The 25,274-nt window shown below is 43.3% G+C and overlaps 1 protein-coding gene and 1 non-coding gene across 6 annotated transcripts in view; both read left to right on the forward strand.

Moving 5' to 3' along the window:
- Positions 1-18,168: 18,168 nt before the first annotated feature.
- Positions 18,169-18,274, forward strand: LOC146581775 (U6 spliceosomal RNA). The gene has a single exon (XR_014888951.1). It is a non-coding gene; the product is annotated as a U6 spliceosomal RNA (small nuclear RNA).
- Positions 18,275-18,465: 191 nt separating this feature from the next.
- Positions 18,466-25,274, forward strand: part of htr4 (5-hydroxytryptamine receptor 4) — a 162,990-nt gene continuing 156,181 nt past the window's right edge. For 3 of the 5 annotated variants that reach the window (XM_085286913.1, XM_085286896.1, XM_085286921.1), the window contains exon 1: positions 18,697-18,852. The gene's annotated coding sequence lies outside the window, so the exon portion shown is untranslated. Of the gene's footprint in view, positions 18,622-18,696; positions 18,853-25,274 lie in introns of those variants that run through there. The other 2 variants (XM_085286906.1, XM_085286929.1) reach the window with 1 other exon arrangement.

Here is a 25,274-nt window from a genome sequence, read left to right on the forward strand (position 1 = left end):
ACATTGTAGTTCTCTTGCAAAAGCAAACACAGCTAGATTACAGTTTTTTACAGACGCTAGGACACATTTCCCAATACTTAGGTCACTTTTGCAAAACTCTTCACACAATCCTCCTAACTGACCTTCAGCTTGGCAAAGCAGTTCATTTCACATTCAAAATGCACTACAACTACCAAAACACTTAATTCAGGTCTCAAATAAACTCATTCTTCCAGAACACTAGCAAAGGTTGACAGCCGACAAACACACTTCGTCACCCACAAAACAATGACCTAAAAAACACTAACAACATGTAGCATTACACAGTGTTTTCTTGTGTAAAACAAGGACACATCTCTGTTTATAATTTCAATATATGTTACTGGAATGAATCAGACATCATGCAGAATTCGTTAATATTTGTTTATGTATTTTAATTTTTTTTGCACTAAGTAATCCCAAAATAAATGGTAAATGGCCTGTATTTATATAGCGCTTTACTAGTCCCTAAGGACCCCAAAGCGCTTTACATATCCAGTCATCCACCCATTCACACACACATTCGCACACTGGTGATGGCAAGCTACATTGTAACCACAGCCACCCTGGGGCGCACTGACAGAGGCGAGGCTGCCGGACACTGGCGCCACCGGGCCCTCTGACCACCACCAGTAGGCAACGGGTGAAGTGTCTTGCCCAAGGACACAACGACCGAGACTGTCTAAGCCGGGGCTCGAACCGGCAACCTTCCAATTACAAGGCGAACTCCTAACTCTTGAGCCACGATCAAGAATTTGTATACACACCATCCACTGATACACATACAATAGTAATGCTAATCTACTCGGTCTTCTCCATTTGGCCACAGGTTCTCATCCACATCACATCTTATGTCATCTAGGGCAACACACCTAGGAAAGAATCTTCTGGCTGCCAGAATTGAAGGAGTTGAAAAATTGAAGGAGTAACACCTGTGTAGATGTTCATCTACAATGAGAATCAGCTGTGGCTGGTTAAACTGCATTTTTAGATTTAAAATATGTTTCAATAAAATATTGCTGTTGGATTTTGCTGTCTTTTCAAGTTTTGCATTGTGTTATTGTTTTGGCCATAAGTTTAACAGTTTTGAAAACAGTATGTAAGCACATGCAAAATGTCCTGTACGTACAAAGATTTTTGGCAGTTGTTGTGTCTGAGTGAGAAGATAATTCATGAAATTTGAGAGATGTAGTCATTGAATGCATTTTGTGCCAAAACAATGATAACTGGTCCTCAGTTTAGCCCACGTAGACTTCTGTTGTGCTCACTGTGTGAGGAGTTTTGCAAACGTGACCTAAGTATTGAGAAATGTGTCCTAGCGTCTGTAAAAAACTGTAACTCTTCACACCTTCGTAAAAATGGTGCTTCCGTATCAAACAGTACACACAAGCCATCATCTACTAAGCACACAATGCGCCAACTGCACACTGATGGTATGAATACAAAACACATCTGGCCTTTGCTTTCTCTGTGCACAAGGTAGGCTATGTCAGTTTGAGCTCATACTTCTGTCATAGATCCATAAGCATAGAGGGATCCAAACTTCAAGTACTGGTGTTTATTCAAACACATCAAAACAAACACAAGTGTTTATTTCCAAGTATAGGATTATTTGCAATCGCCATAATGACTATATGGGTTACTTGGTCTGCAGTGAACATGCTTCCTCTGCCCCCAGCATCTGGTCATCTAGCAATTCTGTAAAGTAACAATTTCAGTATTTTTACATCAATGGTATTGGTGTGTTTCTCATTGGCATATGGCAGTGCTACAAATCTTTGTGCGAAGTGACTGTACTAACCGATTCTCATTTCAAGATGTCCTCATGGTACTTGCTACAGTGTAGCGGCTCGAGTTAGGCTGGACCCGTTGGCCAGCTACCCTCAGGGTCATTCCACGGTTGATTACATGGTCCACTATTGTAGCTCTGATGTCATCAGCAATTCTATTTCTTACTCTTCCTACCCTTCCTCTCCCCCCTCCTTGTCCTCCTCTTGTTCCTCCTTGTCCGTGTCGTCCTCTTCATCCTACTACTTCACCTCCACGTCCTCTTGCTCGGCCTCTTCTACTTCTCACTCTTCCTGCTCCCTCCATTGTACTCCGCACACACAGCTTACCTGTATTATAGTGCTTAGGCTGATTGCAAAGTGAACTAATTATCTAAAACAGTTTTCACATGTGAAAGTGTGCCAGACAGTTGGCAAAATAGTGTAAATAATGTGTATAGTTTTGCTAGGAGTGCGTTGATCATTTGGGAATTGAGTGTAAAGCAGTGAGTTGTGTTTACAGTTCTGCAAAAAGAGTGCTGTGCAGTAGATTGTAGCTACAGGTTTGCAAAGTGTGTGTTACAAAATGGCAAACTGAGTGCAAAGCAGTGTTTGTGCTTTTAGTTTTGCAAACTCAGTGAGTGGTTTTGCTATAAGTATTAATAGTTTTAGAAATTGTGCTATATGAATCACAGTTAGGGTTTAAGTATTCAGAAAAAACTGTAATGAAGGATCCTCAATTAGGAGTCTGCTACGCTCGCTGTGATGCCATAATCATTATCATCACCATCTCTATGCAAATATTTTCTAATCTGCCATAAACATGAAGTCAGCCTAAGGTCTTTCGTTTTTACACAGGTCTAAAGGTTCCTCGGGTCTGATAACCTCTGATGGGCTCATCTGAGTGAGAGCTGGAAGTCAGAGTTTATGGAGGGTGTGGATAAGATATACAGTGTGACTAATCATCCAGGAGGTCAAAGAAATTCACTAGTTCATCGTTAATAAAAGTCCAAAGTCTGAGGCGCTCGCTTATGTCACAATCTCAGGGCGCCAAACTGTCCGACACCCTGCACGAAAGAAGGATTCACACAAATGAGCGCAAGAAAATTTAAAAGGAAGCACATTTAATAAGTGCTCACAAGCCCACTTAATGTATCATATATTGAGATATGTATATTTCCATACAATAATTAATATGTAATTAATATATACATAATATGTATGTCATTTAAGCTGCTTTGTCCTGCGATGTGTGACTGTTGTCCAGATAATCACCTGGTTTACTGGTTTACTCCGTGGTCATTTTGACATACGTGTGCTGGGGTTCCTGGGAGCTTGAGTTTTGTCTGATGTTACTTTCAGCAGTTATTCCTGGTTCATTTCAGTTCTCTGTGGTTCTTTGGATTTCAAAAGCCTGATTTTTGGCTTCTTTACTGCACACGTGACGTCTGTTTCAGGGAGCTAGACTTGCCGTGTTAGGATGCTGGACGAGTGGCGGACTCATCCAGCATGATTTAGACTGGTTTACTACTCCTTGTGTTTGATCTAAAATACATTCAGTGCTTCTGTGCTTATTGCTGTGAGGTAAAGAGCCCATAGTAATCCAGAGAAAACGTGATTAAGGATAGAGATGGAAATGTGCTAAAGGGTGTAAACAGACGTATGTGCAGATGTTCACTGGGCGTGAGGAGGATGGACGGGATTAGAAATGAGGGCTAGCACAGAGTCAGAGAGGCTGAGATGGTTTGGACGTGCACAGAAGAGGGAAAGTGAATATGATGGAGATGCCAGGCAGCAGGAAAGAGGAAGACCACAGAGAAGATTCATGGATGTGAGCTTTGGAGAGGAGCTTCATTCAGCGCTTCAGAAGCCAAAACTCTGAAGACCACTTGCTCCCTACCGGGTGATGTGCTCAGCATCTCTGAACATAGCCTGCTAAGCTGTGTCAGAACACACAAGAGGGAAACCGGAGGAACCAGAACTGTTCGGGGTGTGGGGGGTCTTTGGGGATGGAGGCAGCTCTCTTCTGGACTCTGCGATTATAGATGCTCTGCAGAGAGGGCAGCGGGGTCCTGGTGATCTTCTCCGTGGTTGTTATCACTCTCTGCAGGCAGTGATGCAGCTGGACAGTGTGCTCTCCACAATGCAGCTGTAGAACCTGCTGAGGATCTTGGCTGACATACCAAATTTCCCCAGCCTTCTCAGGAAATACAGCCACTGCTGAGCCTTCTTGACCAGCTGTGTGGTGTTCAGTGTCCAGGTAAGGTCCTCAGAGATGTAGAGGCCCGGGTATCTTAAGCTTCTCATCATCTCCACCTCAAGCCCCCAGATAAACAGTGGCTGGTGAGGCCTCCTCTTCTCCGTCGTGTCCACTATCATCTCTTTTGTCTTGCCAGTGATGAGGGTGAGGTTGTTATCCTCACACCATGACACCAGACCGGTCACCTCTCTCCTGTAAGCCGCCTCATCTTCTCCAGTGATACGGCCGATCACTGCAGTGTCGTCCACGAACTTCAAAATTATGTTATCTTTGTTGGAGGTGACACAGTTGTGGGTGTACAGGGGGTAGAGGATGGGACCGAGGACGCAACCTTGCGAGACGCCAGTTTTTGTAATAATGCTGGCTGAAGTCCTGTTGCCGATCCTGACGGACTGGGGCCTGCCAGTCAAAAAGTCCTGTAGCCAGTCACATAGGGTGGGATGTAGGCCAAGTGTTGCCAGCTTGTGAGTGAGTTTATGTGGGATGACAGTATGTATGAGTCTTTGTTTTCCAGGTGGGAGAGTGAATAGTGAAGGGCAGCAGCGATGGTGTCTGACGTAAACCTATTGGACTGGTAGGCATACTGCAGGGGGCCCAGAGTGTCTGTGATGTTGCTCTGGATGTAGGCCAGCACCACTCTCTCAAAGCACTTCGCAATCATTGGAGTGAGTGCAACTGGCCTATAGTCGTTCAAGCAGGTGGCTGGGCTTTTCTTGGGGAGAGGAATGATGGTTGTGGTCTTGAAGCATGTGGGGACAGTGTTCTGGCTGAGGGAGAAGTTGAAGAAAGAACCTCCGCCATCTCATTGGCACATGCTTTAAGAGCCTGTCCTGGGATGTTGTCTGGTCCTGCTGCCTTGCGGGGGTTGATCCTCCTCAGGGCTTTGTGCACCTGGTCTATTGTGACCTCTGGCGGGGGAGGGGGTTGGGTGGTCTGGCGGTTCTGGCAGGTCCAGGTGATCTGTCCATAGGTTGCATTTATTAAAGTCACCAGCGACGATAAAAACAGCGTCTCTAATGCACTGATGACGTCATGGAGTTTGCCGAGCACTGCCGCGGAGTCAGCTCGCCGCGGGATGTAAACAATGGCCAAAAACACAGCTGAGAACTCTCGCGGCAGATAATAAGAGCGCCATTTCAGCATTAAAAACTCCAAGCCAACGGTCCATGGTCCATGGTGTGTGTGTATATATATATATGTATATATATGTGTATATATATATATATATATATATATATATATATATATATATATATATATATATATATATATATATATATATATATATATATATATATATACATATATATATATATATATATATATATATATATATGATGGAATAACTGAATATTTTCCATTTTATGACCAAGACAAAGAGAGAGAGAGGTCATGGCAAAGACAGTGCAGAGCTGACAGAAAACTTAACAGAAGTGTAAATCAACTAGGGTTGCCACGGATCTTTATTCCCTGAAAAAGGTTTTCAGCGCAGCAGCAGAAAGCGTGACTGCTGCTCCTGTTTTCGGGTGATCATTGGCTGCTTTGCTTCATATTTTCTGCAGTTTTCAGTGTCAGCGGATGGACTGTGGGTTCTGAGCCTGCTGCTGGCCAGCATCCATCTCTGCTCAGGCCTCCAGACAGACTTGCTCAGCCACAAACAGTTCATTTCAGGGCTAAATAATCTCATAATTTACCTGGTATTAGATGGTTTGGCCATCTCCCTTTTCCTCACAGTGTTATGTTGTTTCTGTCTTATTAAGTCTGCGTTTCTCCACAGTTCTTCTCACACAATATAACAATAAAACAGCTGCTGCACTCACCATACGGACCTCTTCTTTCCTTTGAAGCCTCTGTGGTTATAGAGCTTGTGCAGCAGCGTGGCGCATCGCTGCTTCTTTTGTTTAGACAAAAACTCTGACGGCTCCTCATTTTTTCCGGCTGTCTCGTCTCCATGATGATGCAGCTTCTGCACCCTCGCAGCACTGACACCATCCGGACCAAGAAACGGCCACATCATCTTATACAACCTATAAGAATCTGACATTGTTTCTGACCAGAATATCATCTAGTAATCACAGTTTTATTGTCTTTTCATATTTAAAATGTGTGTAAAACTGGTTTAGCGCTTCTTTCCTTTGAGTCACGTGTTTCTTTCTTTATGCTGTTTTATTCTGGGCGCCCTGTGAATGCTCTTCTCATCACACCAGTCACCCGTTAGAGATGTCCACATTACTGCAATGGCCATTTGTCATTCATTGTCACTTGAATTTATTGGAATTGGTCGTGCAGGTGAGGAATCACGCTGGCATCCATCCGAGAAATCGTTCACACATGCGCAGACGCGCACACACAGTGGGTGTCTGTAGTTCAGAAGGTGACCAGTAATGGGAAGGTTGGTGGTTCAATCCCTGTCTGCTCCAGTCTGTATCCTTGGGCAAGATACCAAGCCCGAGTTGCTCTCTCATGCCATCAGCGGTGCCTTCTCACTGTCACTGTGTTATCAAAGAGAAGGAGCTGCACACTTGCTGTTCCTTTTAGTTGACGCTCTGCGATCAATCGTGTGCAATCAGAACATTGCTTTCACTCTTTGATGACGTTCTGGCTTTTCTGTCCGTGTTTGCCTGATTTACTGCTGTGAGAACGTTCGGATACTGACCCATGATGGATGGACACTTTCACAGCACCAAGGTCAGAGAAAACATTTTTAGGGGTTTCAGATATATCCGTGCATCTGTGCTTGTGCGTATGTTTCGGTGTGTGTTAAGCGGCTGGAAGACCGCTCCCAAACATAATTAGCTCTTTAACCGGAGTATCTGAGCAGAAACAGGAGGGATTTGAAAGAGCTCAGCAGGTCCCTGCTGCTGCCAGGGACTGTCTCATGTTTCCAATTAGTCGATTCAGTAGCTGCTGGATGTTTAGTTGTAGTAAATATTACGAAGTTTCAGGAAACGGCGTCATGATTAAAAAGCCTTTTTTCCAACAGGCGGTTTCATGGGTTTTGTTCTGGACATGAGAATGAAAATATGTGACACAACAACAACGAAGAAAGACGAAGGAAACACACACACACACACACACACACACACACACACACACACACACAACCACACACACACACACACACACACACAGATAAGGTTAAATGCCTCCCTGCCTGTGAATTTGAGCATACATGTGAGAATCTTCTGTGGACCATTATCTCAGTCATGGCTGTGTTTCAGCTGATTTCAGGCTGTTTCATCCTGACTGCAGTAAGCAGCCTCTAGTTTCTTAGACATATCTGAAGATGGGTCCTCAGACAGTCACTTAGTCCGAGTCCTGGTGATCTGATGTGGATCAGGCTGGAGGCTGGAACAGTTCTCTGCCAGGTCGTCGTCACTGCTGGTGGGGCAGTTTCTAGGGTTGCTTCAGATGGTAAGGTCAAAGTTCACAGCAGCATTAGGAAACTACGTCATGGAAAGAAAATGAGACGAGCAGACTGAGTGAACATCCTGAGTCAGCAGGATTTCCTGATGGATATTCCAGGATGACAAAGCTGGGATTCATCGGACTCCGGTTTGATCCACATCAGATTACCCGGAACCAAAGAACCATTTTCCCACAGACCTGAAGCCCACCGAGAATCTCTGAGATTACCAACCAACAAATCCATCTGACAAATGAACACCGTTAGCTAAAAGCAGTGCTGCTGCAGTTCCTATTTTTTATAATACAGTGATATCATTTTATACCATAACGCTCATATTCTGAATGTTTTATCTTTACAACAGTATGCATAACCCAAGCACACAGTACTTAGTTTATTTATGTCTATGATTCTTTTATGTTGGTTTGGCTTAGGTTTTTTCATGTGTGGGGAACATCCTGATTAACTACATACAGCACTGTTAAAAAGGAAAAGTCCAGCCCTCTGAGTTGTGCTGCGTATGAATTTATAGAAAACTGGTAGAATTAGGAGGGAAACCTCTGGGCTGTTGAACTTTTACTGTTTCCCCTCTGATGTGGGGCAGCTGCAGTTGTGTGTGTGTGTGTGTGTGTGTGTGTGTGTGTGTGTGTGTGTGTGTGTGTTCAAATTCAAATTTCAAATTCAAATTTTATTTGTCACATACACAGTCATACACAGTACGATATGCAGTGAAATGCTTAGACAACTGCTCGTGACCTAAAGAAAAAAAGAAAAGGCTATGAATAAGGTGGGAAATAAATATGAAAATTAAAAAGGGTAAATTTAACTAGGAAGGAATAAAATAAAATATATAAATTAAAGTTGAAAATAAAATAAGTGTACAACAAAATACACAATACACAGTATAGAAATATATAAGAATGTATGAAGAAATATATATATATATACACAACAGCAGCTGTACAAGTATTAACTGGAAATGAAGAATATAATGACCAGTGTTGTGCAATCCACATTATTTAGTGTCTTGTGCAGTGCAAATATTATTAAAGTGATTTAAGTGAAGAAGTGAAAACAATGTCCAGAATGTCCAGTGTGTGTGTAAGAACTATATGTGTGGGTCAGTACTGTGTGGTGGTGGTGGTGGTGGTGGTGGTGTGTGTGTGTGTGTGTGTGTGTGTGTGTGTGTGTGTGTGTGTGTGTGTGTGTGTGTGTGTGTGTGTTTAAGCTATTCATTATTTACAGTCAGATGAATAAGACTGGATAAAGCTGTCCTTTTGAAATATTCATCCTGCCTGAAGCTAACTTGTGATGAGTGGTTATTAGCAGAGAGCTGCTCACAACCTTAAAACCTGTCGTAGAAATGCTGGTGTGAAATTTATTTATTTTAATTTTATTTAAGTATTTATTGTCATTGTCAGAGAACAATGAAATTGCGTTTGGGGCTTCCGTACAACCCGTAAATAAAATAATGAAGAAAATAATAAATACCCCTTAAAACCCAAGTGTAAATATTTAACCCAGTGTGACTCCAGTGCAATAAGACAATCCTTAGCAACAACATGAGAACATGACAAGTAATGTTCATAAGAAATTCAGACAAAGATCTGAGAAACATGACAAAGCACAACAATGCAACCCGTTCAATATTATTGTACTGTGAGATATGATGTCAGATATGATAGTTATCTATTTAAGAAAGAGGGGGGGGGGGGGGGGGAGCAGGAGGGGGAAAGAGAATAAAGATATGATGCACCAATGCAGACCAGTTCAGTGCTATTAAGAAGTTGGATATGGTTATTGTCCGTGAGAGGGGGGCAGAGAGTTCAGGAGCCTCACAGCCTGTGGATACAGGCTGTTGGCCAGTCTGGATGTTCTGGCCTGTATAGACCTGTACCTTCTCCCTGAGGGCAGCAGGTGGAAAAGGTGGCGCGCAGGGTGATGTTGGTCCCGCAGGATACTGTGCACCCTCCTCAGACAGCGAGTGGGGAAGATATTACTGATCTCTGGCAGACTTGTTCCAATAATTCTGCCAGCTTCTTTCACCACCCGCTGGAGTGCTTGCTGATCGGCCTTGGTGCAGCTGGGGAACCACACTAGAAATCCATACGTCAGAACGCTGCTGATGGCACAGTTGTAGAAGTTCAACATCAGAGATCTGGGAATGTGTGCGCTCCGCAGTCTCCTCAGGTAGTAGAGGCGCTGTTGGGCCTTCCGTGCAACTGTGCCCCAGGACAGGTCCTCGGTCACAGTTACCCCCAAGAATTTAAAACTGCTCACCCTCTCCACCGCCTCACTGCCAATGAAGAGAGGCAGATGGTTGTTATGACCCTTCCTCCGGAAATCTACAATGATCTCCTTGGTCTTTTTGGTGTTTAAGACCAAGTTATTGTCGTGGCACCATGACAAGAATTAGATGTGACCCAGAAAGCTCTGGTGTTTGAAGTCATCTCAATGAAATGGACCACAGACAGCCAGTGGTTTGCTCACGGTCTGCACCAGCTGAAATCTATTTCTGAAGAAGTCACAGCCAGGTCACAAATATGAATTTCATTTTCAGAGCTGGGTGGACGGAAAAGAGCTGCAGAAGTCAGAACTCATAAAACTCTATAGATATATTCAAATTTTGACTTTAATCGCCAAAGCATTCATACAGAGAGAGACAGGCCACACGCAGATGTGTTTTTGAAGCTGGAGCACAGGGGTGGGGAACTCCAGGCCTCAAGGGCCTGCAGATTTTAGACGTGTCAGCTCATTTAAATGGCTAAATGACCTCCTCAACATGTCTTGAAGTTCTCCAGAGGCCTGGTAATGAACTAATCATTTGATTCAGGTGTGTTCACCCAGGATGAGATCTATAACCTGCAGGCCCTTGAGGCCTGGAATTCCCACCCCTGCTGTGGCGCGTCATTAATGCGGCGTGACAGCACTGCCTCCTCAGAGCTCATCTCTCATGCATGCAGCTGCTGAGGTTACACACTCTGTGCTTTAAAACTTCAATATTTCCAAAGCATAACCATTTTGGTGCTTGCTGACCTCCAACCCACCAATAAGCACTCTGACAGTGCAGACTTCACAGGGCAGCTCGCTTGTCTGCACAGGATTTCCTTTTGAGGTAACACTTTTGTGTTTTCAATCGATTCATTTTTTAAACTAATTTTTAAACATTAGAGGCATAAAACAATTACTGTTGGTTCATTTAATGGTAAATGAATAAAAATCCAAACACCTGGTGTCTGAGAACATCATCGGGTCTCCATGTGAAGACAGAGCAGCTTGGCTGCTTCTTGGCTCTGACTCTAAACGTCGGTGGACATGTTTCATCCCAAACATCTTCCTTTTCAATGTGCTTTGATGGTGGAAGCTGCCACGTCAGTCCAAAGTCGAAACCGCTCAGTGACCCCTCATTCCCCGTGGAGGGGGTACAGTCATCTTGAAAGAGAACACAAGTGGTTCACTCACGGTCTGTAATTTATTGAAGATTTATTAGAAGTATTTGAAGTATTTGCTTAATTGTTTACTAAATGTTTGAGGTGTGAAATAAACCGCAACCGCAGTTTGAAAACAAAATATGGGTGTGTGTGGTTGGAGGATGTGGTTGTGGTTGTGGGTGGGGGGGGGGGGGGGGGGGGGGGGTTAGGTGGTGGGGGGCGCAAACATTTTTCTTGTAAAACAAAGGGGGGCCTAGCAAAAAAGTTTGGGAACCACTGGGTTAGTGTATTGTGTTTTGCCCGGTCTCATGTGTCTGTGTGTGATTAGTCCGAGCTGAGTTTTCCCTCGCTAGCCTCTTGTATTTCTTCCTCGTTCCCTGCTGTTAGTTTTGCCCAGCTGCCCGTTTAGTTCATGTGTTTCCTGTCATAACCCGACGGTTTTGCCCAGGGAAAGGACTCAAAAGCAGACTCACAGGTGAGCAGTTCAGGAAAAGCTTTATTTAACTAAGGAAGCCACAAAAGAGGGAAAGGTTTGGGAGGGATGCTGAGGGACAAGCTGCCGACAGGTGTGGGGAACAACGAGGGGGAACCAACGGGGACGGGGGAACCGTGGAGGGTCTATAAGGAGACGAAGAACAATAATTAAAACGAGATTATGAGTTATTGACTGGGGGGGATGACTGGAGTTAGTAATTGTCCTTACTTAAAAGGCCCGATACAGAGTGCACTGAGGAGGGGTGGTCGGGGGGGTCGAGGCAGGCCGAGGGCAGGTAACCGAACAGGAGAAGTAGCCAAGGATCACCAGGACAGGTAGGTGAGAACACTCCAGGCAGCTCGAGCCACGTCAACCTCTGTACACGGAGAGATCATGAGTTTAAGAAAACTAGAGGCCAAGTTACCGCCGGATGGCACACAATGAACTAGTGAGGCATGGTAGACTGCTCAGGGTTTAAGAAGCCCTCCTGCTGATTGCATGCAATGAGGTCCAGGTGGGCTCCACCCCAAAGGGGAGGAGAGGGGACCAGCAGCCACAGATGGAAACTCCCACGGACCATGACAGTTTCCCAGTTTGTTTTGTTCTTTTGGAGTCCAGCAATAAAACCAAGTTTTGAGTTAAATTCCTCCGGTGAGTCTGCATTTTAGGTCCTTTCTGCCTGTCGCACACAGCAAACATGACAGCACCGTGCAGCAGCCTGCCTTCCATCAATCCAGCCACCTTCACATGTATGAGAAGTTTCTCCATCCATTCACTGATGGTTACAGTTGTCAGAGTGGTAACTGTGTCAGAGTGGTAACTACTCCAGCCTTAAAAAAGCCTCTCAGCTGAAGTTCTCTCTATGTACCTACCTGCTGTCTCCATCTGCCTCCTCCAGTGTACCAGCCCTCTCCTCCACAGTCACAGAGACAAGCATTCACTGTGGAAAACACACCTGTGTGGAGGGAAGCTTACCTGTGGTTGACCTCACGTACCTGCCTCTCCTCAGACCAACTGTTTCTTCCTGTGTCGATGGAAACCTTTGAAACCGGTAATCTGACTCTGTGTCCTATTTTGAGATCCTGAAATTTACTTTTATCGTGAAATCAATATTTTATTACAGAATTATTAAATTAGTTTTATGCACCATCCTCCAGAAATGATGCACTTTTACTTCAGTTCGTGAGTCAGGCTGACGCAGTTGTAACCAAAGAGGTTAAATTATAAACTGCACTAAATCAAACCTCTGTTTAGAACAAACTGGAGTTTGTGTTCACTTACCAAGGCGTCAGTCTGCCTTCATGAAGTCTAATCTTGACTGAGTTATCGGAGTCAGAGAACCAGAATGGCACTTAATGGATGAGGATGACATGCTCAGAAATTATCTGTGGCGGGATATGAGAGAGGGAGACGGAGACAGCAGAACGAGACGCTTTCCTCCTAAAACAAGCTCCTGACTGATGTTAAAGTTTTGGCTGTGAGACGACCGGGACGCATGCAGGTGCTCTCTTCTGGCTCCTTTACCTGCCTTCGGAGCTCATCATCCTGCTGCAAGCAGGTATAAACTGTTGTGATCTGCAAGAACAAAAGAGTTCAGAGGGATGGTGAGTGCTACACTTGATGGACGGGCTTGTTTGTGCTGCGAAGGACGCTGGGCGGGGCTAAAGCACAGTTAATAAAACCACCACAGAAAAACTTTGATTCGTATATCTGATGTTTAACAATTGTGTGAGCAGGATGTGTTTGTGACCAGCTTTAAGTCAACACAGCCCAGTTTGAGACCACAGAGCTCATTTCTCTGAGCGTAACTCCAGCTCTTCACATGCTGACTCAGAGTGAGCGGACGATTGTGTCGGTATTGTTTCTTTGCTCATTCTCATCGTTTGCCATCTCCGCTGAAAAATAGTGGGTGGGACCTCGGCTCGGCCTCGGGCCATCTATCCAGCTGTCATGCACCAGACACAACTTGTCAAATCTTGACAGACAGAGAAGGATGATCTTTGTCGCTAGGCTTTAGTGTTATTGTTAATTATAGTTTGGCCTGAAGGTGGAAATCATTGTCATGCAGTATCTGGAAAGTTTGACACATGAGAAAATGATGTGTGTCGTTGTAGAGGCCTGCGGGTCTGACATGATGTGCTTGTTGAGTTTTTCCTCCATTATTTGTAGGAATAAGAGACACCTGACAAGGTGCCCTCCTGGCACATGCAGGGTGTCTTTGGGTGCCCTGCAGGTGAGCTGCTTCAGGCATTTCGACCTGGGAAGAGGCCCCGGAGCAGAGCTGGGACATGCATGATGCGTCTCTGCTGGTTTGGGGACATCTCAGTGTCCCCTGGAAGAGCTGGGTGCAGTGGCTGGAAGAAGGAGGCCTGAGCTTCAGATGATTTATTATTATAATTCTAATGCATTCCCTGACACTAAAACATCCTCCTGAAGTCACAGAGGTAACATCAGGATTAACTCTCAGTTTTTCCTTCTGAATGTGTCTGTAGAAAATATATCCCTACGACAGAGACTACACACAGTTTCCCTTTGATTGAATGTTTTGATACTATGGTCTTCAGGTCCTTCTGTCTCTCTACTTGATCAGTTTTTATAGTTTTATGGTTTTACATGTTTTTTTATTCCCATTTATTTGTGTATGTTTTTCATTTGGTAACTTTGAGGGGTTTGAAAAACCCCTATAAATAAAATGTATTATTCTTATTCTTATTGTTTTGTCTCGGCCCAAACCATCAGCAGACAGACGCTGTCTCTAAACGAGGTTTCAAAGGAGTTTTCTTTCTTTCTTCGTGTTTTTGTCCCCACTGTAATCGAGTGACGCTCACAGTGGTGATGTTGATTGGTGGGTTTACTCTGTGATGTTATCAGGTCTTCATCTCACACAACGAAGCACCTTGAGATGCTTTTCTGTTGACAGAAATAAACCGCGGCGGCCTCGCATCACTGACATACCAAAGATACCACAGCTAAACCGGTTTCACTGCAGGACTTTGATCTGATTAGCTGCACAGAAATATACGGACATAATAAAAATATGTCACTGACACGTCATCTACTTTAAATATTTATCTTATTACCCTATTTTATTATCCATCTCTGACACATGGAAGGAATTACTTTAAAAAGAAGGCCCGAACATCACAGTTAGAAAGTAATGATCCCATAAACAAGGCCGTAACACAGAGCTCTGGGCACCGTGGGCTGTCTGTGGGCCCCTTCTGTTCCTAATCTATCTCACCATTGTTTTATTTTTATTTTTTAACAAATAATTAGAGCAACAGCTGTACAACAATCTGCAGGAATTAGGGGCCATAATGAACCGCTCATAGACCATATTTAATAAAAATCTACGACTGCGCAGTTTGAAATCCATTTTAACAACAACAACAATAATAATACTAAAAACTGGAGTTAAAACAATGGAAATAACCCATACATCAAAAATAATAAACAAGTTTACAGGATATGCAATCAGTAAGAGGTTAAAGTGGAGAGAGTCTATGTTAAAGAGCAGAGGGTTCGTTATTTGGAGGTCAAATAATTCAAACGTTGTAAATCTGTTGAAACATTAACAAATGATACTCACGTGCATTCCCCAGGTAATGCTGCCTGAAACGTTTTCTTGTTAATAAAGTCTCTGAGATCACATTTAAAGACATTTAAAATGAATAAAACTATCAATAAAAGAGTGTAAATAAAAGAATTATCATTGTGAAAGTTTCACTACCAATCCAAATGTATTTGTGTTGATGAACTAACTGTACAGCAATGTTCCCGCTAAACTGCGCATGTGCGCAATTGCTCACTGCTGGCAAGCTCTCTGCGCACAGAAAATCTGCGTTACGCACAAAAAATTAAAATTAAAACTTTAACAATTCTGTTTTGCAGTGTTAGTCAGTGAGTGACTGGCTGCTCCCGTGTGGGATTAGAACGATGCCACCTTATCCCATAATCTAGCCAATGATGCGATTCACAGTCGTATATACACAGCTAATCAACGTCGTTGACAGGCTATGACAGCGTCCTTATGTGCCGACACCGGTGTTTTAGCTAGCAAAGCAGTGTGGCTGATGTGGAGTGAAGCCACGTTAATGACAACATGTACAACTATTGGAGATGTGAGCAGGACAGACGGAGCAATTGATGGAAAAAGTGTGGACTTTATACCAGTTTTTAAATTGTGTTGATAGGCCACGTGAAACCAGTTATCATAAAAATATTTGCAATGTTTGGTTTTCTTCCTGAATACTATCATTGTTTATATTTACTGCGGGAAGAAATGGTAAAAACAGCGTTTTATAAGGAAAACGCTTGAAAGCACTCTCCACCTGTGAGCAACACCAAAACCAAAAAACCCCACACCCTTTCCTATTGGTCGAAAAATGTACCATGTTGACCAATAAAAACATGATATGGCAACATGGCATTTAGTGTTTAGGAAGGGGGACGTTTTAGGAGTGATGGCTGTGTTTCAATGATGAGGATGTACACATCGTGGACAGGGAGGAACGCTGGTTTGAGCGCGGAGTCAAGGAGGCCATTTACGTGAAAAGGGAAAGACCATCTCTGAATCGAGGAGGGGGCCTAAGGGTACATCTTTTGCCATCTTACAATGCTGTGATTGCAGCCATTCCCCATGTCACGGTTCTGGGTCCGTGGGACCCAGTATTTTGAGTTTATTATGTTTTGGTGTAATTTTGCATCAGAGATTGTTTTCTTGTTCTCTTGTTGTGTTAAGGGTGATGATTATGTCTATTATTAGAGTTCCATGTTTCTGTTTATCTGGGTTTAAGATGTGGGTTTAGTTTCATATGTCATTTCCTGTCTGTCTCTTGATGTCGAGCCTGCGTGTGATGTTTTATTGTGAAGGTCTGTGTCTCATGTGAGTGTTCAGTTTTACCTTGGTCTCATCTTACTGATTGTTCCCAGCTGTGTCCACCACCTGTGTGTAATTCCCGTGTTTCTCTGTGTGTATTTAAGTCGTGTCCTCCGTCATTGTAGTTGCTGGTCCGTCTGTGTAACCACCGTGTCTCGCTCGTGTGTTCACCCTGCTGTCCATCTCCTCTGCTCGTTCTCATTCTTGTCCAGGTTTGTGCTCTGTAGTTTAGTTGTTTCCAGTCTAGTTTAGTTCGTGCTCCATTTGCTGTTTGTCCTTATTTTGTGCTCAATAAACCACCCTCACTTCTCCACTACTGCCTGCGTTTGGATCCTCCCTCCTTCATTTCCTCCACACAGCTCCTCTCACTCGCCGTGACACCCCAACTCTCTGTGAATGGTACTCATGGCCATTGATCAGTGGGTTTTGGTCAGTGGTTGTTGATCAATGGTCATGAGAATTTGCATAATTAAGATTAAGGAACTGACCTCCCAGCCCATTGTTCCTTCAGTGGGCTGGTTTCAGTCATTATGCAAATGTACTGTTTATAAGATTGGGGAAAGCTGCAGTCAGCTGAGACTGAAGAAGTCACTTGGATGAGTGACGAAACGTTTCTCCCACAAAACTACGTCCAGATGAACAGAATCAACCTTTGGAGATGTGAGAGATTTGCGACGTTTAGCTCAAATCTTGTGTAGTTAGTGTGTAGTGTAGTCAATAGTTTTGTTGTGTGTGTCAGAACAATGAGGCGACTGCTGAATGTTACAGGTGTTACAGGAGTGACACATCTCCTGTTGTCAGGCCTGTTGTTCTCCTTTATCTCATAGTGGACAGAAATTATTTTTGGAGTGGCACAAATAATTTGTGTGGCATCAGATTTGATGCAGAACAGCTGATTGTTCTGTAAATAGTTTGAAATGTTTATTTAAAAAAAACGCCTTGGCTGCATTTCTAAGTAAACAGCCGCAAAAAACTTTGTTGTTTGCAAAACTCAGTAACTTTTTTTGCAGAAGTAACTATATAATTAATTGCCCAACACTGGTCATTATATACTGTATTTTGCAGACACAGAGTTACAGGACTCTCTCCCAGACCACAGACTCATAATACAAGTCAGAGCTTTTGTTAAAAAAGAAAGAAAGACAGAAAGTTGTGTTTTCAAAATTGGAGTTCAAGTTATTTTTACTTCCAATAGTGTTAACATACTACACGGGTTATGAACAAGATTTTTTTAAGTTTTCATTGTAAGTGGGCTAAAGCAGTTAATTAAAAGTAGTCTAACATAAATGTAAATTTATGTAATTTGATTATTTTAATAAACCATGTGACTTGGATGGATTTGATGCTGGCATGACCACAGTGCACACGTCTGCTGTTGCTCACAGTGGTCCAAGGGACCGCTCAGGGAGTTTGTGTGTTCGCTCAGATAAATGGCAAATTAGAGGGAACATTGCCGTACAGATACATTATGTTTTGTCAGTGATGTAGTAAGACATGAAAATGTTTATGAGAGGAGGCTGTACTAAGTCCTGCTGTTAAATAAAAGCCTCTGATGACCTACAAACATTTCTCAGTGTTATTCTAATTAAGGCCCATTGTAATATGTAAAATGCTGTGTCCTCAGAAAGCCCTGCTGCACTCACAGCTGCTCCACCATACAGCAGGCTGAATGCTGCCTGATGCTCAGCTCTATGAAACGTTTATCGATCGCTGTGGATGCTAATTTGCATCAAAGCGATAATAATTTTTGAAACTGTGTTTCTGCCTTTGTTTATTTTGACCCCAGAAAGAGTTTGTTTGAAGTTGGTTCACAAACACTTTTTAAAGACTGTCCACAGACACAGAATAAGAAACATTACACTCTAATATTGACAGTGATCACACATCCCACTATGACCCCTGACCCGTAAGGATCATGTTAGGTCAAGGTCAGGCTTGGTTCGGCAAGCGCGTACGCTAAATTGGATACGATACAGAGAAGATTAGCATGGCCCCTGCGCAAGGATGACACGCAAATTCGTCAGGCTTGGTCTTTCTCTCGCCCGATCACGTCATCAGGAACGACCAAACGGATCACGTTTGTCAAGTGACGAAGGTGGGGGTGTGAGTGGGGGGCAGGCTTCCCTCGGCTGAGGCCTGAGGAGGAGGGATCAGAGCGCAGCGGGTGGAGCGGGTGGATGTTCTGAGTTCAGCTCCGGCTGCGCGCACTTCTCCAGCTTCCCCCTCGCCTCCTCCACCTGTCTGGCCCTTTCTCCGGCTCTCTGCGTCGGACGCGCATCGCCTTCTGCGCGTCCCCGCGGGTCTGCGCTCCTCGGTGCTCGTGGCTGTGAGCGCGGAGTGGAGCAGAGTGACCGTGGGGATGTGGTGACATGCTCGCGCAGGAACGGTGAGTGAAACGTCTCGCTGTGTTCTGCCGTGACCTCCGCGCGCGCACGGAGGAAGCGCGCAGGGATGACGTGTGTGAGGGAGTCGGAGCTCTTTGGCCGTGGAGCGATGTTATGCTCAGATTTCTGCGAGTTTCCGTGTGAAACGCAGACGCGATCACGCAGCGGGGATTACTCACCTGTCTGCGGATACTGATCGGTAACGGACTGTGAGTGCAGCGGAACCGGATCCTGTAAGTTAGCGCGTCTGAACTGCGTGTCCCTGATTGTTGGTTCTGAGTGTGGGTCCGTTTGGATTCGCGTGATTTGGGGAGTGTTGGGTTGATCCTGAGGTGACACATTCACCTGCTTCTACCTGCAGACTCTTCATGTTGAATGAGCAGAGGGTGTGAGGCAATTTTTAAAGGACCCCCGTGTGCAGGCAGAGTCAGACTCTTCCTTCACTCTTGTCAAACTTGGACTTGGCTGTTTTTCCTTCTGCGCACTCTGCTGTTATCGTCGTTATTGTGTAACGTTTATGGCTCTGCAGGGGATTGGCACGACTCGATCAAAGGTGCAGGTTTGGAGTGTTAGTGTCAGCTGCTGTGGCCTCGGTGTGACCGGGTTCCTCCTCGGGTCAGCGCAGAGCCGCTCAGACCGGCTGATTCCCTTCCTATTCCAGTGTTCAGCCTTTTCTCCTCATGGTGATTAGACTGTGCCATTTCTAGCGAAGAGTCTTCTCCTCAACAGCTCCTCTTCTTACTTTAAGCTTTGTTGGGAGGTTTTAGTCCATCAGAGGACAGAGTGTAGACTCGCAGCAGCAGCAGAGACCCTACCCACCTCATCCACATGTTTGCGCTCCAGCCGCTGCTCCGTCTCGCTGAGTGTTAGGTGTTTGAGCGAGTGTGCTCAAAGCATTGAGAGTCATGCTGTGGTGGTGGAAGTATGGCAGCTGATCTTTTCTGTGATATTCTGTAAGTTGTTGTGTTGTGTTAGGATGACTCGTAGAAGATGAACTTTGGCTCAAACTATACGTATATAGTGCGCTGATGATCTTAACACAATGCCGAGTGAGTAGAGCGAGTGTTGTCGGTGTCATTTCCCCGACTTGTACAGATGCTGTAACAGCTGCTGCAGTTAGTAGGAAGGACTAGTGTACGTACATTTATTTGACACTCTTACTGTACTGTCTTACTAATTTCTGTACTTTTATACTTTTACTCCTTTCATGTCAGAGTTCTTAATCCTGAAAAAAAAGAAGCTTTGAATTGTTGTCTGATTTCTAATCTCAGAGAAAAGTCGTCACATTCAGACAAACGAGAGGAGTGCAACAATCTCGGCAAAGCTGGGAATAAGACTGCAGCTACAGATCCCCAGAAATATGTCAGTGCATGAAAAATAACAGCAGACATGACATCACATGGATATGCATACATTTAAAAACAGACGTTTTTCACTGGGCCCTGCACTCAATAATTGTTTTATAATTCTTTGTCTGTTTTCACTGCCTTAAGGCACAATCAACCTACACAGGTTTCTATGGTTTCATCCTCTGCATTAAGCACATTGAGCTTGCTATTATGAAATGTGCTAAATAAATAAAATTGCCAGCAGCATTATACATTTTTCACATCACTATCGATAAATATAATGAAGTAAATTGATTACGTAAGTAAGTAAAGTAAGTAAGTTTCTGATAAATATAAAGGTTTCTTTTTACTGCTGGTTAAATGGTTTAAATCTTTATCTTCTGTCAGAAGTTGAACACGATAAAATGTAGAGCTGCATTTTAAAGAAAAATCAAAGACATAAAATAATTATTAATACAAAAAAGTCAAACTAAAATTGTTATTTTTGTGTCTCCAAATGTTTGAAATAGAGCCAAACAGGAAACACGTACTTATTTAAGAATCGTTCTCATGTAAATGAAGAAGAGCATGACACTGACACTCAAGTGTGGAGCAGCCCAAACATTAGCGCCTGTGCTCTTTCTCTGGCTCTGTCCCAGCCGCATGATTGGTTCAGCTCGGTGCTGTTCTCTTTGTCACCGGCTGTTTGTGCTGTCTGTCAGAACATGCATGGACGAGCTCTGTCCACTTTATATCGACTATGTTTCGTGTCTCTACTGCACGATAATGAATCTGATGGGTTTTTCTCTCAGCTCTGATGTTGGTTCACAAACACTTTATGAAGGCCCTTATGGAGGATAACACACAGGCTGTTAACAAATAAACATGCACGTGTGTGGTCATCTGAACAGTCTGCACGTCTAAGTGGGAAAGTTAGTGAATGCACAACACTGTCCGCGGTGGCTGCTGAAGCTCTGTGTCTGTACTGTGAGTGTGGCTAAAGTCTAAAGAAGAGCTTTAATGTGACCCGTTTACCATCTGTGTGACCAGAATGACCAAATGCAAGAGTCCAGCAGGTTGGATCAATAACTGGATCTCTCCCTCACACACACACACACACACACACACACACACACACACACACACACACACACACACACACACACACACACAGCATTTGCTGAGGATCTATAGCCGGTCGTCTCTGTGACGTGGTCGCTGTCTGCCTCCACCTGTGCTGTAGCTTCACACCTGGCAGGCTGACAGCAGAGCTCTTATGAGCCTAGCTGCATAATTAATTGGATTTAAATCATACTTTTGATCAATTACAACATTTGCATGTTGATGAGATGTATTTTCAGCCTCCTGGGCTCTGGATGCAGCGGTTACGTGTTTCATGTGTGAGACAGGAACAAACGCAGTAACTAAATCAGCTTCACTGTGAGGTGAGAAATCATAAAAGGCACACAGTTGTTAATAGTAATGATGATTTACGATGCCAATAAAAGTGACTGTAATTAACTGTGAAACCTAAACTGTGGCCCTGCGATAGGAGCTGGGGGGCTTCCTCCATATGTTGTATCGTGGCTGTGACATTCATTAACACAGCTGATGTGTTATCGCTCTGGCTGTTTATTGATATTCAAACCACTCGATGTCAGACGTCTTGTCAATTTTGCACAGTGAAAAAGAAACCTGGAGGATCTGCTCTACAGCAGATCTAAGAGCGTCCCTTACTGTGTCTCGATGTACGCAGAGTAGAAGCAACAGTCATTAACAGACTTTGATTAGTCGATTCCTTAATAAGCAACTCCTTTTTATTAGAGGTGGTGATTATTGAAAGACCCAGCAGCTGTGGGAGGGGCCACCACTTTGACTCATTAAACTCATGTGGAGTTTATCATAAGCACAGCTACCCGCTGCATCCACAGTGTCGGGCTCCAGGACATGGAGTGGGTCTGTTTTCTTTCAGTTGAGTTGTTACGCTCCCTAAATTTTTGTCTCAAAGCAACACAGCACATGAGATGCCACAATGCTGCTTTAAATAATGGAAACATTGAAAATACTCCCAAAGAAAAGAGCCCGGCTAAAACAAACGAAAGATGAAGAAGATCACGAGCCCTAAACTCGACCTGGAAACCAAAGAAGAAGAAACCAGAACAGTACTGTGGGTAACTCCCTCCACCGCAGCATCAACAGAAACATGACGGTGCTGATGGAGATCATGTAGCAGGAGAGAAGGACCAAGGTGCCGTGCTTTTATACACATCCATCAAGCTTCAGCAACCAATCAGCACTTAGAACAAATCAAAGGAGAGAGATAGAGAGAGAAAGAGCAGGTTAATATGGAGGACAACAAAAATCCCAGAAGACGATGAGTGGACCAATGTCCTGAGTATGATGGAGGCCAGCTGCTGGTGGCAGAACCTCCACTCAGACCTGCAGCAGTATTAACTATTAGCATCAGATTCAGTATTACAAACATCCAGTGCAGGTTAGGGTCAGTGTTGCACTCTCTGACAAATATATTCACAATGCACAATGACATACTGGTGTATGTCATTATGCTTTAAATTTGCAAAAGAAACTAGAAGAAGTTGGACCATAAAGAGGCATTTTAAAGTCCAGTAACTGCACAATGTTTAGCTGAGATTAGATTAGATTAGATTAGATTAGATGAAACTTTATTAATACCTCGGGTGGGTTCCTCCGGGAAATTCAGTTTCCAGTAGCACGGCACCGACAGAAGTTGCATGTTACAGATACAATAAGGGGAATGAGAGTAAGGATATAAGCATAAATATGCCATATAGACTTAGAGCTCTATTGTCATTGTGCAGTTTCTTGCACAGCGAAATTGGGTAGCTGAACCACAAAGGTGCTAAAGTAAGAAGAAGAGAAACCAATATACAACGAAGGCGGAAAATAAATAAATAATTAAATAAATAGAATAAAATAAAAAACAGTGTATATGTATACATATGTGAGTGGAACTATATACATGGTGTATGCGTAGGAAACATTGAAACAGACTGGGACCAAAATAATTGCACATGAGCCAAAAATATTGCACAGAACATGGTAAGACTGAGATATTGCACATAGATGATCAACAGCAGTGTCAGGGTGGATGTGTTGGGGAAGTCTTTACACACTCTTAGTTTGCATTGAGAGTACAGAATATGTCATATGGATAAATAGGATTGCACATTTGAGTGAGTATATTGCACAGTGATTATTGCACAGTTGAATATAAAAAAAATATATTTCAAATATTGCACAGTGTAAAAGAACACTACAGCTCAGTTGTTCTAGCCCTCCTTTGTCCCCCCGTTTCCCCTCCCTCTCCCCTCCAGTGAGGAGTTTAATACAATAATGCAATTCCTAGTAGATCCTACTAGTAATCCTAGTAGTAAGTCTCTACTAGTAATTACCGGCCTATTTCAAAATTGCCATTTATAAGCAAATTACTAGAAAAAATAGTAGAAAATTAATTCAGGTCCTTAAGGCAGATTACAGATTGTTGACCCTTTTCAATCTGGCTTTCAAAAGCAGAACTCCACTGAGACTGCTCTCTTAAGGGTCTATAATGATCTGTTAATCCCTTCTGATGCAGGGAATTGTTCTGTGATCATTTTGCTTGATCTCAGTCCAGCCTTTGATACCACTGACGACAAAGTCCTACTTAACAGACTGAAGGTTTTGGCTGGTATATATGGATCTGCTTTAGACTGTTTTTTCCTACTTATCAGAAAGGACCTTTTCTGTTAGGACTGACAGGTTCGCCTCTAACATTGTCCCCTTAACCTGCGGGGTTCCACAGGGCTCAGTTTTGGGTTTTTATTTTATTTTTACATGCTTCCTTTAGCTGGCATTATTCAATCTTTTAGTGACATTTCGTATCATTTCTATGCTGATGATTCAACTGCATATGTCCTCAGCCTCATCAGCTGCATAGGCTGTCCACCCTAGTCCAGTGTTTAACTCTGATTGTTTTTCAAACAGTTACCTTGTTTTAAACACAAATAAGACCGAGAACAAGATTGTAGCTCCTCCTGAACTACATTCAAAAATCAGTCAGGTTCTTGCCTCTTTCTGTCCTTCTGCCAAGTCAAATATTCGAAATCTTGGAGTAATATTTGATTCTTCTCTGGGCCTTGACTCACATGTAAAATCTTTTCTCGTTCCTGTTTCTTTCATTTAAGGACATTTCTAAACTGCGACATGTGATCTCCTTAGCTGAACTGGAAAAAATTGTTCATGCATTTGTGTCATCGCCTTTAGATTATTGTAATGCCCTGTTTACCAGCTTGGACAAATCATCTCTTTCTCACCTCCAAGCTATACAAAATGCAGCGGCCAGGCTACTGACACGTTCTAGCAAGCAAGCTCACATTACTCCTATTTTATAATTTTTTTACATTGGCTAGCAACAGATTTTAGAATTTGTTTTAAATTCTTGTTTTAACACACAGAGCACTGAATGGCCAGGCCCCATATTATTTATCCAAGCTTCTTACAAAATACACTGCTGCTCGTTGTCTTCGCTCACAGACTCAGAGTTTCTTGGTTGTTCCCCGTACACAACTGAAGACGACTGAAGACAGAGCCTTTCAGTCTGTGGCACCAAGGCTGTGGAGCAGTCTACCACCACCACTATGTTTGGTTGACTGTGTGGAATCCTTTAAAGAACAGTTCTAAACTTTTCTATTTAAAAAAGCCTTCTGTTGATCAATGCGTTTTACTTTTTTTTTTTTTTTTTTTTTACATTTTTAAAAAAATTTTTTTACATTTAACCTTTTGTGTTGTTTATGTTGTCTATTCATTACTTTTTTATTATTTATTTATTTATTTATTTTTATCCTTCGTGTACAGCACTTTGTGACTGCTGTGATGGGTCAGCCAGGGTCTCTTACACAGAATCAGAATCAGAAAGGGTTTTATTGCCAAATGTTGAGCAGGTTTACAACATTAGGAAATTGCTGCGGTGCTTCAGTGCGAACATACTGTCATAAATTACGCTTAAATAGACATGAAAAAATAAATAAATAAATAAATAAAAATAAGAATAAGAATTAAAAGTACTAAGTAGATAGATATATACATGAGTGCAGGTGGTGATCAGTGCCAAACATGGAATGATGCAGTGAACACAGCGTAGGGTCATGTGTTAGTGGTGGGAACAGTCATACGGTTATTGTTCATGAGTCCAACAGCAGAGGGGAAGAAACTGTTCTTATGGCGAGAGGTTCTGGTGCGAATGGACCGGAGCCTCCTGCCTGAGGGGAGCAGGTCAAACAGACTGTGTCCAGGGTGAGAAGGGTCAG

This window comes from Mchenga conophoros, linkage group LG2 (assembly GCF_057382185.1).
Source record: "Mchenga conophoros isolate Kocher_MC1m ecotype Shallow Benthic linkage group LG2, M_conophoros_male_GT1.1, whole genome shotgun sequence".
Lineage (NCBI taxonomy): Eukaryota > Metazoa > Chordata > Actinopteri > Cichliformes > Cichlidae > Mchenga > Mchenga conophoros.